The sequence below is a fragment of the Hyla sarda genome, chromosome 2, assembly GCF_029499605.1.
Source record: "Hyla sarda isolate aHylSar1 chromosome 2, aHylSar1.hap1, whole genome shotgun sequence".
NCBI lineage: Eukaryota > Metazoa > Chordata > Amphibia > Anura > Hylidae > Hyla > Hyla sarda.
Window position 1 is genome coordinate 410,011,411 of NC_079190.1, and position 6,499 is coordinate 410,017,909.

The 6,499-nt window shown below is 44.9% G+C and overlaps 1 non-coding gene across 1 annotated transcript; it reads right to left on the reverse strand.

The window, feature by feature from the left end:
• Positions 1-6,099: 6,099 nt before the first annotated feature.
• Positions 6,100-6,281, reverse strand: LOC130359912 (U2 spliceosomal RNA). Its single transcript, XR_008890500.1, has one exon. It is a non-coding gene; the product is annotated as a U2 spliceosomal RNA (small nuclear RNA).
• Positions 6,282-6,499: the final 218 nt, after the last annotated feature.

Genomic DNA, 6,499 nt, shown 5'->3' on the forward strand with positions numbered 1-6,499 from the left:
TGACCTTGGTCTGAAAGTGCCCAGTAGATTTACACCACCTAGAGGTTCCCCGACTTTAGAAACTTTCATCAATCTTGTCAATCAGGACGTTACCAACATTAGGAAGGACATTGATAAAGGCCACCTCCACTTTCATAATAATCTTAGTACCACAGACTCCAGAACACTACTATCTTTATGCAATGACAATACAATCATCATTAAACCTGCTGACAAGGGTGGAGCCATAGTCATTCAGGATAAACAAGACTACATTCAAGAAATTATGACGTAGCTATCAGACCATAATGTATATAGGAAATTGGATAGAGACCCCATTAATCATATCACAGAAAAAATCATTACTACTGTCAACAGATTTCTAGAATCCAGCACCATAGATCTGAAAACGAAAGATTTTCTCATTAACAACAATCCCATTACCCCAGTACTTTACACCTTACCTAAAATACATAAAAATTTACATAAACCACCAGGCAGACCGGGTTTATTGAGTGGAAACGTGTCCCGTGGCAGTGTCCAGGACGATCCCAGAGCTAATCCCCAAGGAGGAATCCTTACAATTGGTGTCGGATGCGGGCAAACACGTTGCTAGGAGCAACCAATGGTTGAGTTGCAGTGAAATTGTTGCTAGGGCCAACAGATCGCATCAAGTGAGTGGGCGCTCTTTCTCAAGTAAGGAGACAGGTGGACAGGCCACCTGCAGAGTGCAAATTAAGTTTTGAAACTGTGTATAAAGGCGTTGCTAGGGGCAACGAAAATTTTTGTTGCCAAGCGGCTGACATTTTGGCAGAGGACTGTGCTGTGTTGCAAGATGGATGTCCTGATAAGTGTGGTGTTGCAGACAGCTGCAGCGCAAGAGGAAGCAACCTTTGCAGAGTTTGAAAGGATTGCTATGCATGAGGCATGGCCCAAGACACACTGGGGAAACTTGGTGTTTGGATTCATTGGAGTGGAGGCCCAAAAAGTTCATTGTGAACTGGATCCAAAGATCTTACGGGACTATGAGAAAGTCAAGACAGAGATCCTGACTCAAGTGGGAGTAAGCCAAGCTGCAACACTACAGAGTGCACTGCAGCCTAACAGTGATGCTGGATCTAAAGTTGCAGAGCTACTTAAAGAGCAAGTGAAGCGATGTTCTGCAGCAGAGAAGCTGGTGAGAGGTGTCCAGCACCAGCACTTAACTGACTGGACGGCAAGAGATTCTGGTAAGACTGTTCCAGGGGTTATGGGGCCATGTTTAGAGACTATGAGACTGTGCATAAAAATGATGGGACTGTGCATAAAAATGCTGAGTCGGAGGGTGGTGTTTCCCTAGTTGACTGTGTGAATAGTGTTCAAGGTGGTACCAACCTATGTCCAGTTGCAAAATCATGTGAGGGTGGGGAACCCCTCATGAAGATTGATGAGACTGTTCACACTGTGCAGATCGGATTGAAAAAATCTGGTGAACAGAAAATGTTGAATGCAGGACTGGGAGAAAATGTAACAAAACACACTTGCCTGAGTTAAGTCCTAGTGCTATGAACTGTCTTGTAAATTTTGAACATGTGCAATCTGATAATGTTTTAGTTGAAAAACTTATGTTGTGTTCAGATGTAAAGAGTACTGCTGCCACCTCTGACAGGACAAAAGAAAACCTGTGTGAGCCGAAAATAGAAGGTAAAAAGATGATGGTTTTGTTAGACCCTAGATGTGTAATAAGTCTGGTAAAGTCCAGCAGCAGAAAGCCAGACCCCGCTATAGTGTCTATGCAGGCTGGTATTTGGGGATATAAAACGGTTAATGTCTGTATTTCTACTCCCTATGGTACTATAGGTCACAAGGTTGCAATAGAGCCCTCCTTGGAGTATGATGTAGTACTGGGGACGGATTTTCCATTTTTTCAGCAATTATGGGAAGACTGTCAGGTGACTAGAGCAGGTACACCTGATGGGCCCACAACTCTTGACTTGCACCACACACTAGTGGAGAGTTACTCAGCAGAGGCTGAGGACTGGGAGTGTCAGCAGTCACTAGATTTAGGTCAGATAGGGGTCTGCCAGACTGCTGGGGGAGCTGAAGACCAGACCGTGAGTCAAGTCCAAGAGGATCCAGCGACTCAAGTGACAAGTGTGCCTCTGACTGAAAGAGAATCTTCAGTGAAACCAGAAACGGATCAGGTACAGGAACATGGGTTCCATCCGCTAGCTGAAGATGAGCCCAAGGTGGGGCTAGAGTTGCGCTGTCACCTGGAAGAAGTGAATGAGACTGGAAAAGAGGAAGCTATGCTGAACCTTGTGAATAAAGATGAGCCAAAAGTGGGGTTGAAATTGCGCGGTCATCTGGAAGAGGTGACTGGAAAAGAAGCTACAGAGATGTCTGTGGAAAATGCAGAAGTACTGAAGAGAGTACATGTGGAGCTGGGTGCTGGGCTTACTGTCACAGACAGAGTCCTGAGTGAATGAGATGTGACATCTGGACCAGAGATGGATCGTGACCAGGAAGTTCGAACCACTGGACCAGATGTTGTTGCAGACCCAGGAGCCCTAGACCTTTCTGCTGGGCAGCAGAGAGACAGTGTTGAAGTGAAAGAGAAGTCTGCCAGTGAGCAGAGAGATAGTCCAGAGAGACTGTCCAGGAACTACCCTGAAGCCCAAGTTGCCAAGACCCTTGAAAAGGGGGAGACTACTCCTAAAGGTGGAGAAGAGTCTGAACGAGTTGGCTTGAAGGAAGAGACCGGCCAAGGACAGGTGACTGTCAGAGGACAAGAGAATGTCTCAAGGTCCAGCAGCGAGAGTAAGGAGACCACTGTAAGTAAGAGATCTCGGAAAAAACACGCTGGTCTTGGTAAAAAAGGGAGCAGATCCAGTACCTTGAAGAAACCTTACAGATGGTTTCTGCTAAATTGTCTCAAAAGGAAGAAGTGGTTCATCACCTGACAGAGGAGAAAGAAAAAAATGCTTGCAGACTTGAATGAAGAGCAGGAAGCGACGCTTCAGGTGCAGAAAGATATGGAGCGCCACAAAAGTGAGTTTGCGGCTCTGCAGGATGAACTGTCCCGCTCCCAGTGTCTTATGACCAGCAAGGAGAGAGAATTGGAGATTCTGGCCAAGCAGATTTCATTCAAGGATGAAGAAGTGAATGTCCTGTGTGGGGCATATCTGGCTCTACAAAGTGATCACAAGGCTAGGTTGGTAGTCATGGAAGAGCTGGAGAAAGAGAAAGTGGTAATGGCTCACAAGGTGCAGAGCCTGGAGGCGCAGAACGAAATGCACATTAAGTCTTGCGCAGCTGCCTTGGATTCACTGGGTACTCAGCTCTCTGAACAAGAGGCTCAGCTAAAAATCTATGAGCAGAAAGTGTCCAAGATGGCGCAACTGAATAAAGATAATGAGCAGATGAGAGAACAACTGCTGTCTCTGGAGGATACTGTCAAAAACTTGACAGAATTGCTGGAAAGTGAGAAGAAGAACTCTGCTAAGCTCAAGAGTGAGCAGCAGAAATGTTTAAAGCTGGAAGGGGACATGAAGGTCCTAAAAGAAAGCCGTGACCAAGCTATAGTAGAACTGGCTAACGAGAGGTTAAAAGTGTCTCAGATGGAAACTGAGGCCAAAGCCACAGCTGTCCATGTAAAAGAAGAAAAACTGCTTGTGGGGCAAAAGCTACTGGAGACAGGGATGCTTTCTCTAAAAAACGCGGAGTCTGAACAATGGACGCAAGGAACAGTAGAGTCTGAAGACTATGAGAAGAAGCCATATGAAAGGTCCTCTGAAGCTGAGACTGAGGTGAAACCATATGGGAAGTCCTCTGAAGCTGCAGAGATATTGACATTGCATGGTGAAAATTCTGAGGCAGAGAAGTTCTCTGAGGTAGAAGTTAAACCAGAGATAACTGCAGAAGCTGCAAGTAAAGTCAGTGACACATCTGAAGGTGCAGGTGAAAAACTGGCTAAAGGAGCCAAGAGTTCTCAGCCTAAAAATGAGCCTGTGAAGGTCGGTGTCCCTAAAGAAAGGGCTAATAAGAAAGCAGAGTCCTTAAAAAGAGGTCACTGTTATAGAAGACTGGGTCCTGGTAGAAACCCTGAGAGGCACTGGATTAGTTCCAGAAAACACTGGAAGAAAGTCCGCAGAAGTAGAATTTGGAGAAGAGTCCGTCTCAAGGAGAAGATGGACAGGTGCATTAAAGGGAAGCCTCCTGAAATTGTAGAGGATGTCTTAGAAGTCCTGCAAAAGTTCGGGCGATGGTCATACCAGTGACAGAAGAAGACAATGGCCTGGAGCATCTGCCTTGTCCGCACCTAGTGTCCAGAGCACTGCACAGACCAAGATGAAGAACCTGGTGTTGGAAAGGTGTGACATGAAGGGAGCTTTTTACAAGGAATTTGTCAAAGATGACCAAAAGTCTTGTGCTTGGAGGCTGATGAAAGTGCAAATGAAAGAAGGGTGCACCATTGAAGTGGTGCAGATAAAATCTACTGATGAAGGAAGCCAAGTGCCTCAAAACTTGTTGGACGTAGTTGTTCAAGGAAAAGGAAAGGCAGTTGGACTCTGCCTTTTGAATACAAGTGCTCTTTCCCGGTGGTCTGAGCAGAGGGGGGGGGGGGGGATATGTGGCAGTGTGGTAAGGAAAGGGTGTATTTCCCTTGCTAACTCTGCTGAATGCTCCACCTGTGGCCTGATTAATGAGGTATCAGGAAGGGAAAGTGTGTTTAAAAGGAAAAGAAACAGAATAGTTGGGGCTCTCCCTGGGTAACAGCATGTCGCTGTAGGGGGAGACACACGGACCCTGTTGAGGAAACACACAGCGAACTGTGAGCGGTCCAAGAAGTGAAGAAGTGGTGTGAACTGTGAGTAACAGGTTGCAGGGGCACATGTTTTATGCTGGCTGAGGGTAGCTCACCAGATAGTAGTCAGGGCATGCTGATATGTGTAGTCAGTGACCAGACGGTCTAGGATTTTGGTTTGTTCCTGAGTTATGTTTTGTTTCACCTGCAACCTATCTAAATAAAGCTGGCAAGGTGCCAGGTTAGCATGAATAACCATTGTCTGCGGGTTTATTGAGTGGAAACGTGTCCCGTGGCAGTGTCCAGGACGATCCCGGAGCTAATCCCCAAGGAGGAATCCTTACAACTCGTATCCCTGTTGAGTTTCCTTACAGATTTTTCTTAGATACCTGCTTGCTTTTGCTCTGTACTTCCCCCTCCATATGATGTCCATATACCTGGGACAGATTTTTTGTGGCTGGTTCTCCTTGGATAGTCAAGTGTCTGTCTCCTATGTATACAATTTTCACAATCTGTATGCCATCTGCCTGTTTATAAGCTATGGGATCACTAACAAGTTATATCTATATTGCTGTAATTGTTTCTTTTGTGGCCAGATTTCCCTAACTTCTGATGTTGTGATCCCCAACAATGATTCTAACATTCAATTCCTCGTTATTGTACTAAACAGACAGTCTATACCATTATTAATGTCTGAATATACACAGATGTGTATATAGCTATACTTCTTGTATACTACCTGTATATATCATACTATCCTCATTGATACTATGTTAACGCCTAAGGGTTTTAATTGAGACAGGATCATAATTAACACCCTTACATATCTTACCTTGTACCGATTACTATATGAGTCCTGTTTACAAATTGTCTCCTGATCCTCGTCCCCCCCTGGCGTATATGCAGTTTTTCATGTTTGGTTTTCCCTTTTTTTTGTTCAGATTCTTATGACCTTATATGGATTTATTACAGATATCTGATGAAGGTCAGATTGCTACATTGCGGAATAAAACTTCAGAAAGAGTGCCAAATTTATTTTCTACTATTGATAAAGGATTGGGACCCTATTCAAGCACCATTAACCCATATAGAGAGTGCCATATTTTTCTTACAATACAAAAAAAAAAAGTAAGTGGATAGGTGCAGATATACTGCCTGGTCATCCGGACGGATCTATAAACATTTCCCTGATCCTAGCCAGAAGGCCAGGATACCAAAGGCGAGTGCCAAAAGTGAAGAGTGTGTGGTGCAGTGCATTCACTCAGTGAGTTATAACACCCAGTGAGTTTTGGCACTTCAGGGTCACCACTCCCCGAGGCAAAAAAGTATCTCGGCTCTAGACCCTCCCAGCCTCATGGTGAGACCCGGAGGAAACAGGTCACATCAGGGCAGCCGTTGAGTGTGTCCTGTGGCCCCTGTACAGCTGCTCCTCCATGTAGCCATCCATTCCTACCAGTGGACTGCCTGATAAGAACAGATACTACACTTGATCTTAGCCAAAAGTCAGAGAAGCGATTAATTTAAATAAATAGCTGAGCACATCATTCAGTTTGCACCATCAGATCCTCAGCGTGTGCAGTATGTGTGAACATACCCTAAGGGGGAGCTGTTTTTCAAAGTGTGTATCCTATACACAATTGTATCTATCAGCTGTGAGCAGAAGTAAATCTGTGTATTCGCACTGTGGATGATACCAAAAATAATTATTTTATGTTAAGAGCAAACAAAGGTGAT